At 42.3% G+C, this 16,011-nt stretch overlaps 1 protein-coding gene and 1 long non-coding RNA gene across 3 annotated transcripts in view; both read left to right on the top strand.

The window, feature by feature from the left end:
• The window catches only part of LOC127809869 (uncharacterized), a 54,166-nt gene that overhangs the window by 12,078 nt on the left and 26,077 nt on the right, over positions 1-16,011 (top strand). The window lies entirely within an intron of this gene.
• Positions 5,141-15,779, top strand: LOC127809870 (uncharacterized). Its single transcript, XR_008025295.1, has 2 exons — positions 5,141-15,098; positions 15,479-15,779. It is a non-coding gene; the product is annotated as an uncharacterized LOC127809870 (long non-coding RNA).

The following is a 16,011-nucleotide window of genomic DNA, read 5'->3' as shown; positions in this document are numbered from 1 at the left end:
GTTAAGACAGGTAAACATCATAATTGCAGAAGCTTAAAATCAAAACCTGATATGGTACATACCTGAATTCGCCTTATATTATATCATAAAGAATCCGTACCACATATTACATCATATTATAAAATACATGGAGATTCCATAAATATTCTAACAAGACTAATCATCAATAAAGCATAAGCTAAAACATATCTGAATCAGCTCGCTGAATCCATCGGCCACACCATTACGTGCCTGTCTCATCTCAACCTGCTCCTTGTCTAAGCTGCAAGTCTAAACTGGAATGTCGAATATTCAGAGGCATAATCCATTAGAAGATGAAACTTCTAGTGAGAGTCTAAAACATATATATGGATGCATGATGCAATAACATGAACAACACTTGTCTTTAATGTAACTTCCCAGGCCCATCAGCTCGACACAGAATCCTAGGCAAATCCCGATATGCATGCCCGACCTCGATTTTCGTGCCAACTCTCGAAAGTCGCACCAATCACATCATCTCGATCACCTCAACCATAAAAATGATATTTAATCACTAAATATCTCAATATTCCAATTTCTACCTATTTTCCTTCATTTTCTTTCTAAAAATCCCAATAAATACCATCAAGACTATTTTCTCAAATCTAATTCCACAACAATTCATGATAGACTATGAACTTCAAGGAAAAAATACTGAACTTACCCGGATATTGCGTTTTCGTGCAAAACGAGGCTCTTTAATGCTAAAACCGAGACATCGGGAAGTCCAAATCCAAATATTTTTGCATAGGCCTCTAGAGTTTGATTTTAGAGGAATTTATCAATTTTTTTCATAATTTTTGGAATTCGGACCCGCCCGCACTCACCCAAACAAAATTCTCCACACGCGGCCCACTCGTGTGGCCTAGCTGGCGCGTGTGCCCCACGCACCGATCGTCTTCTTCCTCCAGCTCACCGGACAGCACGCGATACCTCTGGTTTAATGGCCATAACTTCTTCATCCGACCTCCGATTGACCCCCCGTTTGAACCTATGACTTCATCTTTTCGCCCTCTACAAGATAATACCATTAAATCCCTCAAACCGAGCCATTTTCAGACTGCTCAAGCTTGTTTTCCGGCGAAACTTGTTTTTCCGACGAGGCTTCAGATCTAACTCATCTCTCAACCAAAATGGCTCAAATTGCACAGAAATGAAGCTTAGGATATGGGCAACAAAAGCCCCTTATTCGATTCTCTCAATTTATTTACAAACTCTCGGATCTAAGAGTTTAAATTTCTTCTATATTTCGGCATCTCTAAATACCTCTATTTATAGGCGATTTCGGGCCCCTAAACGACAGATCTCGCTTCATTCAAGGCCTCTAATGTCCCCTCTTGCCCTTAACAAGTCCAAAATCCACTGAAAGAGCTCCAATCTTGCCATTTCAGTGGCCAAACTTTCGGCCGAAAGTTGGCTCGATTTTGACGCTATTTTGTCCATTTGTTGGCCATGAAGGTTGTCTTGGCTTTACCCAGAGGCCCCCCCGCCACTGCCTTGGGTCTCCCATGGCTGATTTCGGCGATTGGAAGATTGGTCGACCATGGATGCTTTGGAGGTTTTCTTGAAATTGCACTTTGGCCCCTCAATTTTGGTTTTCCCATTTTGACCCATTTTCACATAACCCATCAACTTTGCACAATTGCATTTAAGTTCTCAAGTCTTAAAATTTTCATTTGACCCTCGAGTATTACATTCACCTTTGAGTCCTTTAGAATTTTTCGAGTATTACATTCACCCCTCCTTAAAGAAATTTCGGCCTCGAAATTTTCATCTAACCGTTAAGGTAACTAAGACAATAAATGGCTCATTACCTGAATACTTCAAATCAAATGTACATTTGGTCCTTGACAAATAGTTTCGTTTGCATTCTTTACACGTCTGATGCCTACAAGCTCTCACTGCATCTGGCAGATCATTCTCATTAGACTCTTCTCACAAGTCCTATTATGGGCACAACTATTCCGAAGTGTCTCATCACGACCTTCTGACAACAGCTTGCCAAAACATCTTATTTCGAAACATCTTAGCATTCTATTTCGAAATTTAATTCCCAAAAAATTTATTTCGAACCCTACGTTGTTCCATGTTTCGAAATATAGGGTCGAGACTATAAATATCTAAAAAGCCTAGAACTCAACTTTCGCGTGTCCAGATAATTTTTTTCTTCTCTCCGAAATAATAAAATATCTTTTTTCCCATAAAGAAAAATTTATTTTTCTTCCTTTTTTTTTTCCCTTTTCATTTCCTTTCTTTTTCCTTTTCCCCCCCCCCCCCTTATTTCTTCTTCCATTTTCTTCTTTCTTCTCCTTCTTCTTCCTTCCTTCCTCTGCCGACCCTGCGCGCGAACATCCACCGGCCGCCGCTGCCTTCCAGCGTCGCCGCCACCTCCGACGGCTGCCGCTGCCCCCTCTGCAACCGCCTCCAGCGCTTGCTTCGCCATCGGCCGCGAGCCACCGTGCGGCTTCTTCGCGCCCTCAGTCGCCGATTGCCATCTTCGACCGACCAAATGGCCCTCTGTCGGCCAGATCCGACTGCTGCTAGCTACCTCGCATAGCCATCGGCCACCGCCCAGCTTCCCTCGGCCGCCACCGCGACCGTCGCCGTCCCTGCCGCTACTGCCAGATTTGGGTCGACCCAACCGGTCTCGATCTGCTTTAGGTTTGACCCATACCTGATTCGACCCATTAGATCTGACCCATGTCTGATTAGATCTGACTTATATCTGATTTGACCTATCTAATTAGATCTGATCCATATCTAATTTGTTTAGATTTAGCCAGATCCAGATCTATCATGCGAGGCTGGTCTCGATGTGGGGCTTGCCTAGTCTTAAATAGAGGATGCACTCCACAGTACATCTTTGTCCCTTACTTCCGTCGTGAGGATAGTACTACTCGCTTTGCTGCCATCCATGATGTTTTTACTATCAGAAATGCTGTCAACATCCTAGCTCCGCTTCCGGTCAGTGACCGATTTTGGGCTGCTGATACACTCTTCTTTGAAGTTCAAGCCCGGCTTCAGGACCCGTCTATGGTTGTGTATCCCACATTCTTACCCTTCAGTAGCAGGTTAGTGATTTGCAAGCTTATCGAGATTATTTGCAAGATTTACTTTTTGCTACCTATCCTGCATATTCCCAACTTGTCCCAGATTGGTCTCTCCTACAACCCGATCAAAATCCAAACTGGAGCTCCGATCTTCCCACTATCCCAAAGGATGTCTCACTCCCAAGTTTCCCAGATGCTACGAACCTTGATGTAATCCTTTAAATAGGACACTCGGTCCATCTTCAACTCATCTTACCTTAGGTTAATTCCTTAGGCTTCCGGCCTTAATCAACAATAACTAGCGGCACACCTCGCATCCTAGACCATTGGAACTTGGACTTCTCCACAAGGTACAGACTCTACTGTTTTGCCCCAGATTTTCAGCATCTGATAATCAATCAAGTAATGGCAGATGTGCCAGGATGATAGGGTCACAGTAGGGGAAGCTGCAGACCTAAATCGATTAAGCGATCCGAGATTTTCAAATTTTAGAGAATGGAACTCTCATATGGCTAAGACGGTTAGTCTAGCCTTGGTAGGTAAATTCAGAGATGTATAGCTAGACAACCATTAAAATGATGTCAGCAAGTTATGAAAATGATGAGCCTATTGTTATGAGGTATAGGCACCTGCGGTCAGTGAAAAGCCGTAAGAAAAATGGAAAATAGCTAGGATATATTCTCAGAAGATTTAACGAGATTATTTCTTAATGATGAAATTGCCAATGATAGGTTGAGGTTATTGGATGCTTAGCTATGTGTGACTTGATTAAGGATGTGAATTATCAGGTGATAATTAAGAGCCGATGTTTTTATCTCGATTTGATGAATTATTAAAACAGCTACAAGAGGCTGAGGTAATTGATGATCAATATACAATCGAGGGTAAGACAAGGGAATGAAACATTAAAGTATTCAAAAGCATAATATTCATTCCATAAGTTCAAAAATAGTTACAAGGATCAAGCCATACAATTATTCAAAAGAAAAAAGCAAACCATAAAACTGATAACGTTGTCAATGCTCAATGACGACAATGGTGTTACCAAATACAACAGGTCCCAGCTCATCGATGTCATCTGGGGGTGGCATCTGGGTACTGCTGGCTTCGCCAGGGTAAGGCGGAAGAGTAGCATCTGGGAAACTTTGGAGTAAGACGTCCTCTAGGATAGTGGGAAGATTGGAGCTCCAGTTTGGATTTTGATCGGGTTGTAGGAGAGATCAATCTGAGACAGGTTGGGAATATGCAGGATAAGTAGCAAAGAGTAAATCTTGCAAATAAGCTCGATAAGCTTGCAAATCACTAACCTGCTGCTGAAGGGTAAGAATGTGGAATACACAGCCATAGACGGGGTCCTAAAGCCGGGCCTTGAGCTTCAAAGAAAAGTGTATCAGTAGTCCAAAATCGGTCACGGATCGGAAGCGCAGGTAGGATGTTGACAGCATTTCTGATAGTAAAAACATCACGGATGGCAGCAAAGCGAGTAGTACTATCCTCACGACAGAAGTAAGGGGCAAAGATGCACTGTGGAGTGCATCCTCTATTTAAGACTAGGCAAGCTCCACATCGAGACCGGCCTCGCATGATAGATCTGGATCTAGCTAAATTTAAACAAATTAGATATGGGTCAGATCTAATTAGATGGGTCAAATAAGATATAAGTTAGATCTAATCAGACGGGTCAGATCTAATGGGTCGAATAAGGTATGGGTCAAACCTTGAAGCGGATCGAGTCGGGTCGGATCGACCTAGATCTGGCAGCAGCGGCAGGGACTGCGACGGTCGCTGTGGCGGCTGAGGGAAGCTGGGCGGTGGCCGGTGGCTGCGCGAGGTAGCTGGCAGCGACTAGATTTGGCCGACAGAGGGCCGTTGGAGATGGCGATCGGCGACTGAGGGCGCGAAGAAGCCGCACGATGGCTCGCGACTAATGGCGGAACAGGCGTTGGAGACGGTTGTAGAGGGGGAAGCGGCGACCGTCGGAGGTGGCGGTGACGCTGGAAGGCAGCGACAACTGGTGGGTGTTCGCGCGCAGGGTCGGCAAAGGAAGGAAGGAAGAAGAAAATGGAAGAAGAAATAAGGAAAAAAAAAAAGAGGAAAAGAAAAATAAATTTTTCTTTATGGGAAAAAAATGTGTTTTATTATTTTGGAGATTTTGGAAAGAAGAAAAAAATTATCTAGACACGTGAAAGTTGAGTTCTGGGCTTTTTAGGTATTTATAGTCCCGACCCTATATTTCGAAACATGGAGCAACGTGGGGTTCGAAATAAATTTTTTAGGAATTAGATTTCGAAATAGAATGCTAAGATGTTTCGAAATAAGATATTTTGGAAAGCTGTTGTCAGGTCGTGATGGGACACTTCGGAATAGTTGTGCCCATAATAGGACTTGTGGGAGTAGTCTAATGAGAATAATCTGCCAGATGCAGTGAGAGTTTGTGATAACTTAAAGGATCGGGTTGCGTGTTTCTGCAACATAAACAAAAGATACGTGTGGATTACACCAAGACACAAAGAGAACTAACCGATGTATGATTTGGAGCTGGCAACTGGGGTATGTGCTCTCGAGGTTATGGAGACACTACCGGAATGGTGGGGCATTTTGATGTGCTCACGAATCACGAGGAGCCTGAGGTACAGGTTCTCGCAGAAAGAGCTAAACGAGTGGTAGTGATGGTGGATAGAGTTCATTGAGGACTACGACTGCACTATTTCGTATCACTCGGGGCGTGGCCGTGAGGTGCCGACGCATGACCTGGGTGGATAGCTATGAGTGTCAGATGTTAGAGGCTTGCTGACTATGAGTGTAGTGCCAAATGGATCGTTTGTCTTTATCGCTGGCCTAACAGTTTAGTTGGATCTAGTGATCGAGATACAAAAAGCATGTGTGATTGGTGGGTGTTATTGTCTATAATTGATGATTGTGGTCAGCCCAAGGGTTATGATTTTTGAGATGCAATATGGCATTCTTAAAAGTTTCAGAGTAGGATGTGCGTGCCTAGGATGTTGGAAGATGTGTGGTCGTCTGTAAAGAGACACAACAAGAAATTATGTAAATGACACGGCATGCTTGTAGGCATCAGACGTGTAAGAAATGCAAACGGAAGTATTTGTCAAGGACCAAATAGACATTTGATTTGAAGTATTCAGGTAATGAGCTATGTATTGTCTTAGTTACCTTAACGGTCAGATGAAAATTTAGAGGTCGAAATTTCTTTAAGGAAGGGTGAATGTAATACCCGAGAAATTCTAAAGGACTCAAAGGTAAATTATCTTGGGGGCAAAAAATGGAATTTAAGGATAAATGAAGGGTATAACGAAAATTTATTACCATATAGATGACCGAATCAACTGCTGGGAGTGTCTTGGAGCTGAGATGCCAAAGGAAAATGATGTGGCATTAACAAGTACCCCGAGATAGGATTTATGGTACCGAAAGAAATTGGATCAGGAACGACTTTCTGTACAGCTAAAATGCAGCTGCCAATTAGGTTGCAATACTGAATTGTTATAGACGATTTCCGGGAAGTCAACGGAGGCTTGAGGGGGCTTCGGTTTTTCATAAGGAACAACCCTTCAGTGGTTTCAGGAAAAAACAAAAGGGTTTAAGGCCAAAATGGAGATTCGGGCCTAAGTGCAATTTTTCAAAATTGCCTGAGGGAGGTCGAAACGATAATTTCTTGGAATCTTTGAGGGTCAAATGAAAGTTTTAGGACTTGAGGAACTTAAATGCAATTGTGCAAAGTTGCTGGGTTATGTGAAAATGGGTCAAAATGGGAAAACCAAAGTTAAGGGGCCAAAGTGCAATTTCAAGAAAACCTCCAAAGCATCCATGGCCGACCAACCTTCCAATCGCCGAAATCAGCCATGGGAGACCCAAGGCAGTGGCTGGGGGGCCTCTGGGCAAGGCCAAGACAAGCTTCATGGCCAACAAATGGACAAAATGGCGTCAAAATCGGTCCAACTTTCGGCCGAAAGTTTGGCCACTGAAATGGCAAGATTGGAGCTTTTTCAGTGGATTTTGGACTTGTTAAGGGCAAGAGGGGACATTAGAGGCCTTGAATGAAGCGAGATCCATCGTTTAGGGGTTTGAAATCGCCTATAAATAGAGGTATTTAGAGATGCCGAAATATAGAAAAAATTTAAACTCTTAGATCCGAGAGTTTGTGAATAAATTGAGAGAATCGGATAAGGGGCTTTCGTTGCCCATATCCTAAGCTTCATTTCTATGCAATTTGAGCCATTTTGGTTGAGAGATGAGTGAGATTCGAAGCCTTGTCAGAAAAACGAGTTTCGTCGAAAAATGAGCTTGAGCAGTCTGAAAATGGCTCGGTTTGAGGGATTTTATGGTATTATCTTATAGAGGGCGAAAAGACGAAGCCATAGGTTCAAACGGGGGGTCAATTGGAGGTCGGATGAAGAAGTTATGGCCTATTAAACCAGAGGTATCGCGTGCTGTCCGGCGAGCTGGAGGAATAAGACAACCAGCGCTTAGGGGCACATGCGCTAGCTGGGCCCTGCGAGTCGGCGCGCGTGGAGAATTTTGTATGGGCCAGTGCGGGCGTGTCTGGATTCCAAAAATTATGAAAAAAAAGATAAATTCCTCTAAAATCAAGCTCTAGAGGCCAATGCAAAAATATTTGGATTTGGACTTCTCGATGTCTCGGTTTTAGCATCAAAGAGTCTCGTTTTGCACGAAAACGCAATATCCGGGTAAGTTCAGTATTTTTTCCTTGAAGTTCATAGTCTATCATGAATTGTTGTGGAATTAGATTTGAGAAAATAGTCTTGATGGTATTTATTGGGATTTTTAGAAGGAAAAATGGAAAAAAATGAAGTAAAATAGGTAGAAATTGGAATATCGAGATATTTAGTGATTAAATATCATTTTTATGGTTGAGGTGATCGAGATGATGTGATTGCTGCGACTTTCGAGAGTTGGCACGGAAATCGAGGTCGGACATGCATATCAAGGCAATGCGCGCTCTTCGAGTTGTTTTGATCTCTGGGCAAATGTGAGTTTTCCTATCCGAACTATGGTATTGTGAGTGATTTTCTCACAAAAACTTATATTCATGATATGTTTGTTATATATGCATGTTGTTATGAATGTAATATTCATTTTGACATATTGCATGGAAAGTCGTGAAAATTGCATGACACGATATTATTGTTACATTGATATTTTTGCATGGGAATTGGATGTCGCCCCAGAGTGTAGCCGTAATTCCCCTAGGGCAATGATGGAATAACGTTAGGCTTATCTTGCAGAAGTTCGGGATTTGCCTAAGATTCCGTGCCGGGCTCGTGAGCCTGAGAGGTTATATTAAGGGCAAATGTTGTTTATGTTATTGTATCATGCATCCATATATATGTTTTAGACCCTCACTAGAAGTTTCATCTTTTAATGGGTTATGCCCTTGGAATATTCGACATTCCAGTTTAGACTTGCAACTTAGGCAAGGAGCAGGTTGAGATGAGACGGCACGTGATTGTGTGGCCGATGGATTCAGCGAGCTGATTTGGATATGTTTTAGCTTATGCTTTATTGATGATTAGTCTTGTTAGAATGTTTATGGAATCTCCATGTATTTTATAATATGATGTAATATGTGGTACGGATTCTTTATGATATAATATAAGGCGAATTCATGTGTACCATATCAGGTTTTGATTTTAAGCTTCTGCAATTATGATGTTTACCTGTCTTAACTTATTGATTTTTATTTAGTGTGTTGAGAAGGTAAAACGAGATTATCGGGAAATGGTTTATATTAAAAAAAAAAAAATTATTCCTGAAATTCCTAAGTTATTTAATGCTCGGGAAAAGTGGACATTTCCTATGTATTCAACAAATTCATTCTGATACCGACTGTAGTACAGTCGATATTAGGGTGAACCTATGGAAAAGGTCACGTGTGGCTAGATAAGCAAAGCCATCGTAAGATTTGGGTATTGATAGTTACTGGATAAGTGTGGTGTAGTGGAAGTGCATGTTTAGGAAAATTCTGGCTAAGGAAAGACTTGGTACTTAAGTGTGTTCGTTTGTGACTCACCTCTCTTTCCTGGGAACTTACCTGGTGTACTATTCACAAGTATACACTATTGCAGTAGAGGACTACTATTCCCGATGAATAGTAGAATGCCTGATAGAAGCTAGCGCAAGATTAGTCTGATAGCCTAGCTGTCAAGTTAAGGATCGAAGGATAAGGATTTTCGAGGATCAGTTAGTATCTCGGAAATATGATGTAAAGATAAGGGATCCATTGGATTGGATCGAACAAGAGGCTAAAAATAGCCAAATGATGGCGTGTGAGTGCGTCGATTAATGAGCTGAAAGTAGTGCAACTGATGTGACTCGCAAAGACGGGATAAAGAAACCCTAGCAGCACGAGGACACAGCTGGTTGGGTGTTCACAGTGACAGATCTGGATCGAGGGACCAAGGCAGAAGACTTGTAATGAGCTTGTGGCTAACGTGCCAGAGAAGCTTATAGGTTGTCTCGCGGTGTGGGTCTGGGACCCAGGGTCTGAGTTGCTTAGTGAACTGCCAAAGAGACGATCAGATGCTGAAGATTTGAGTAAGGTCTGTACCTTGTAGAGAATTCCAAGTTCCAATGGTCTAGGAGGCAAGGTGTGCTGCTAGTTATTGTTGATCGAGGCCGAAAGCCTAGGAATCAACCTAAAGTAAGATGAATTAAATGTGGACCGTGTGTCTTATTGAAAGAATTGCATAGAGATTCGTGGTCATCTTTGGGATTGGTGACATGACGAGCAGCGAGAGGCTCGAGGGCCTAGAATGAATGTTCTTGCAGAAGGAGTTGAACTCATGGCAATGACAAGGAATGATAGCTCTGGGAAGGCTATAACGAGACTGTGCAGTTTCCACCCGGAACGTACCCGTGTGAGGGTCAACGTATGATGTAGGGGTAAGCCTACTATGTGATCAGGGTGATGATGACAGCTTGTGTGCTGGCTGGCGATAAATGTAGTGCATAGGAAGAACTAATTTAATGGTCGTGTGCCGATAGTCAACTGGATCTAAAGAACGAAATGCGAGAGTTAGTGGATTCTCAGTAAATAAGATTTCAGGTAGTGGAGCATGACTAGTCTAAAACCTTAATGATGAGTTGTGAGATGGCAACCTCAATTCAAGGTAGAGATCGGGTACCAAAAAGGAAAGAATTAATTGATAGGTCGTATTGACCGAAAAAGAAATGACGAGGAGTCCTAGTCAACAGAGGTTGTGACTATAGTTCAATGTGCCTAGGGAATCAGGTAGAGTTGTCGGTAGTCAACCCGACAAGGCGAGAGCACCATGATGAATGGTAGATTGAGAGCCATGATTACAAAGAGATGGAATCCATGGGAGATAATTGGAACTAGATATCGTGATCTGATTCGGATCTTTGGAGATAAATCGGTTTGGGATTTTTAAGAAATCTTCCTTGAAAGAATTGATTGAGGATCTAGGGATTCGTGATGGAACTTTGGAGTTTCATGAGGAAATCTAGTAAAGGTTGGATGATTGGATCGAGAGGATCAAGTGATGGCAGGTGTGCCAAGATGACGAGTCGCAGTAAGGGAAGCTGCAGACCCAAATCGATTAAAGATTCGAGATTTTTAGAATGAAACTCTCGTATGATTAGACGACTGGTTTAGGTAGCCAAGTAGGCAAATTGAGAGATATATAGCTGGACGACCATTAAAATGATGTCAGCAAGTTATGAAAATGATGAGCCTATTGTTATGAGGTATAGGCACTTGCGGTAAGTGAAAAGCCATAAGAGAAATGGAAAATAACCAGGATATATTCTCAGAAGATTTAACGGGATTATTTTTTTTATGATGAAATTGCCAATGATAGCTTGAGGTTATTGGATGCTTAGCTATGTGTGATTTGATTTAGGACGTGAATTATGGATGATAATTAAAAGCTGATATTTTACCTCGATTTGATGAATTATTAAAACAGTTGCAAGAGGCTGAGATATCTTATGATCAATATACAATTGAGGGTGAGACAAGGGAATGAAATGTTAAAAATACCAAAGCATAATATTCATTCTATATATTCAAACAGTTACAGGAAATCAAGCCGTACAATTACTCCAAGGGAAAAAAAAAAAAAGGAAACCATAAAACTGATAACGTGGTCGATGCTCAATGACGACGAGGGTTGCCAAACACGACAGCTCCTAGCTCATCGATGTCATCTAGGGGTGGCATCTGGCTAGTGCTGGTTTCGCCAGGGTAAGGTGGAAGAGTAGCCTCTGAGAAACTAGGATGAGGGACATCCTCTGGGATGATAGGAAGATCGAAATTCCAGCTTGGGTTTTGAACAGGTTGGGGATGTGAAAAATAATATGCGAATAATGAATCTTGCAAATAAGCTCGGTAAGCTTGCAACTCACTAACTTGCTGCTAAAGGGCAAGAATGTGAGATACACAGCCATAGACGGGATCTTGAAGCCGGGCTTGAGCTTCAAAGATGGGTGTATTGGAAGCTCAAAATCGGTCGCTAACCGGAAGCGGCGCTAGGAAGTTGACAACATTCTTGACAGTAAAAACATCACGGATGGCGACAAAACGAGCAATACTATCCTCACAACGGAAGTAAGGAGCAAAGATGCACTGTGAATTGCATCCTCTATTTAAGACTACGCAAGCACCACATCGAGACTGGGGCCTTGGTATGTTGCCCCATGGCATGTTACGCCTCAACATGATAGATCTAGGTCTGGCTAAATCTAAACAAATCAGATATAGGTTAGATCTAAAGGGTCAAACCTGAATCGAGTTGAGTCGGTTTAGGTCGGACCTGGTCGGGTTGAATCGACCCAGATCTGGCAGCAGTGGCAAGGACAACGATGGTGCGGTGGCGGCCGAGGGAAGGCGGGCGATGGCCAGTGGTTGCGCAAGAGAGCTAGCAGCGGCGGCGACGCACAGAATTTGGCCGACGCGAGGGCCGATTGGGCCGGCGATGATGGATGGGAGGAGCTGCGATCGGCGACTGGGGCGCGGAGAAGCCGCACGGTGGCTCGCTGCCGATGGCGAAGCAGGCGCTAGAGGCGGTTGCGGAGGGGGCAACGGCGGCTGTCGGAGGTGGTGGTGACGCTGTAGGCGACGGCGGCAGGTGGCTGTTCGTGCGTAAGGTCGGCAGAGGGAAGAAGAAGAAGAAGGAAGAGGAGAAGAAAGAAGAAGAAGAAAAGAAAAGAAAAAGGAAAAAAAAAGGGAGAAGAAAAATATCTCTATGGGAAAAAAATGTGTTTTATTATTCCGGAGATTTTAGCAAGAAGGAAAAAATTATCCAGACACTCGAAAGTTGAGTTCGGGGCTCTTCGGGTATTTATAGTCCCGACCCTATGTTTCGAAACATGAAACAACGTAGAGTTCGAAATGAAATTTTTGCAAACCAGATTTCAAAATAAAATGCTAAGATGTTTCAAAATAGATGTTTTGAAAAAGCTATTGTCAGAAGGCAGTGATGGAACACTCCGGAATAATTATGTCCACAATAGAACTCGTTGGAAGAGTCTAATAAGAATAACTTGCTGGGTGCAGTAAGAGTTTATGATAGCTCAAGGGATCGGATTGCGTGAACATGACCAAATGATTACGTATGGATGATACCAAGGCACAAAGAAAACTACCCGATATGTGACTTGGAACTAACAGCTAGGGTATATGCTCTTAAGGTTATGGAGCCTGAGTACGGGTTCTCGCAGAAAGAGCTAAACGAGTGGTAGCGATGGTGGAGAAAGTTCCTTCAGGACTACGACTGCACTACTTCGTATCACTCGGGGCGTGGCCGTGAGGTGCCGACGCATGAGCTGGGTGGATAGTTTTGATTGTCAGATGCCAGAGGCTTGTTGGCCTGCTGCCTATGAGTGTAGTGCCAAATGGATCGTTTGTCTTTATCGCTGACCTAACGGTTTAATTGGATTTGGTGAACAAGATACGAAAAGCATATGTGATTGATGGGTGTTATTTTCTATAATTGATGATTGTAGCCAGCCCAAGGGTTTTGATTTTTGAGATATAAGATGGCATTCTTAAAAGTTTCGGGGTAGGATGTGCGTACCTAGGATGTTGGAAGATGTGTGGTCGTCTGTAAAGAGACACAACAAGAAATTATGTAAATGACACGGCATGCTTGTAAGCATCGGACGTGTAAGGAATGCAAACTGAAGTGTTTGTCAAGGACCAAATGGATATTTGATCTAAAGTGTTTAGGTAATAAGCTATGTATTGTCTTAGTTACCTTAATGGTCAGATGAAAATTTCGAGGCCGAAATTTCTTTAAGGAGGGGTGAATGTTATACCTAAGAAATTCTAAAGGACTCAAGGGTAAATTATCTTAGGGGTAAAAATGGAATTTAAGGATAAACGAAGGGTATAATGGTAATTTATTACTGTATAGATGATTGAATCGACTACCGGGGATGCCTTGGAGCCGAGATGCCAATGAAAAATGATGTGGCATTAACACGCACCCCGAGATAGGATTTATGGTGCCGAAAGAAATCGAATCGGGAACAATTTTTTGTACAGCTAAAATGTAGCTGTCAATTAGGCTGCAATACCGAATTGTTATAGACGATTTTCGGGAAGTCAACAGAAGCTTGAGGGGGTTTCGATTTTTCATAAGAACAACCCTTCAGTGGTTTCAGTAAGAAACGAAAGGAGTTTACGGCCAAAATAAATATTCGGGCCAAAGTGCAGTTTTTCAAAATTGCCAAAGGGAGGCTGAAACAGTGTTTTTCCGAAATCTTCAGGGGCTCAAATAGATGTTTTAGGGCTTGAGGGTCGTAAACACAATTATGCAAAGTTGAGGGGCTTTGTAAAAATGGGTTAAAGTGAGAAAGCCAAAATGTAAGGGGCTAAAATGCAATTTCAAGAAAACCCCAAGCAACCATGGCCGACCAGCCATCTTGTCGCTGAATTCGGCCATGGGAGACACGAGGAAATGGTTGGGGGGTCCTCGGGGGCAAGGCCAAGACGAGATTCTTGGCCAACAAGTGGCCAAAATCGCATTGAAATCGAGCCAAATTTCGGCCGAAAGTGGCCAAAAGTTTGGCCACTTTGATCACGAAAAATGGAGCATTTCGGTGGGTTTTTGGACCGACTTGGGGGAGGTAGAGGCTCTAGGAGACTTGGGTTGGTCGAAATCGAGCGTTTTAAGGATCGAAAATGCCTATAAATAGGCATTCGAAGTGGCCGAAAGTTGGGAAGATTAAGGCTTCAAATCGGCCACAAAATCGAACGAATTGGCCGTCCAAAATAAGGGGCTTTTGAAGCCCATGAGGTGTAGAAGCCATCTGGAGAATTTGGGGCATTTTCATATAGGTTTGAGGGGTTTTCGAGGCTTCATCGAAAAAACTAGGTGGGCGACAAAGCCGAGCCTGTAAACGGTCGATCTGAGCATCTCCAGGTCTCCTTTCAAGCCCCAAAGCATGCCATTGTGATCGATTCAAAGAGGGCTTTCGAGGGGTATCGAAATCCAGCATCGCCGACATGGCCAGCGCTGGAGAAAATGATCAGCACGTGGGCCACACGCGTTGGTCAGCACGCGCAACCCACGCGCCAGCGCGTGAGGGTGCGTGGGGGCCTAGAAAAATGTGAAAAAAATTCCTAAATTTCTAAAAAAATGTTTTATCAAGGTCTGTGTAAAAAGATTTCCCGATGTCTCGGTTTTAGCACCAAAGAACCTTGTTTTACGTGAAAACGTAACATCCGGGTAAGTCTAGTATTTTTTCCTTGAAATTCATAGCCTATAATGAATTTTTGTGAAATTAGATTTGAGAAAATAGTTCCGATGTATTTATTAGAATTTTTGGAAAGGAAAAATGAAAGAAAAATGAAATAAATAGAATATTGAGGATATTTAGTAATTAAATATCATTTTGATGATTGAGGTGATCGAGATGATGTGATTGGTGCAATTTTTGAGAGTTGACACGAGAATTGAGGTCAGGCACGCATATCGAGGCGATGCGCACTTTTCGATGTGATTTGATCTTTGGGCAAATGTGAGTTGTCCTATCCCATATGGTATGATTGTTTATTATGCATGATATTTATGAAATATATGATTCATTTTGTCATATTGCATGAAAAGTCGTAATAATTGCATGACACAATATTATTGTCATTTGTGCATGGGAATGGGATGTCGCCTTGAGAGTGTAACTGTAATTCCCCAAGAGCAATTGATGGAACAACGTTAGGCTTATCCTACAGAGGTTCGGGATTCTGCCTAGCGTTCCGTGCCAGGTTGGGCTTGGGAAGTTACACTAGGGCAAATGTTGTTTATGTATTTGCATCCTGCATTCACGTATCATGTTTTTAAACCCTCACTAGAAGTTTCATCTTCTAATGGATTATGCCCCTGGAACATTCCACGTTCCAGTTAGAACTTGCAGATATGGCAAGGAGATGATTGAGACGTAACGGCACGTGATGACGTGGCCGATGAGTTTGGCGAGTTGTCCTTGTAATTACTTCCTCATGAAGAGTCAAGATATATTATTGTATTGATGATCATGTATAATTGTTATGGTTTAATGTATTTTTGAGATATCTTTAGATTGTATCAATTGAGGTACTTAGTTGTTATCTATTGATAATGAGTCTCCATGTAATTAAGTATTTAAAGATGTAATAGTACGAATTCTTATTTTATGTTTAAAGTGGATTTCGATTCTGTACCATATCAGGTTTTAATTTTAGCTTCTGCATTTATGATGATTACGTGTCTTGGCTTAATGATTCCTGTTTAGTATGCTGGGAAGGTAAAACAGGATTGTCGAGAAATGGTTTATATTGAAAAAAATATATATATATTCTTGAAATTCTTAAGTTGTTTAACGCTCGAGAAAAGTGGGGCATTACAGTTACAGTTGGTATCAGAGATTTCCTGTTCTTTTTTAGAGGTATTCCAAC

Source organism: Diospyros lotus, chromosome 9 (genome assembly GCF_014633365.1).
Source record: "Diospyros lotus cultivar Yz01 chromosome 9, ASM1463336v1, whole genome shotgun sequence".
NCBI lineage: Eukaryota > Viridiplantae > Streptophyta > Magnoliopsida > Ericales > Ebenaceae > Diospyros > Diospyros lotus.
This window is presented reverse-complemented; position numbering and strand designations above follow the sequence as displayed.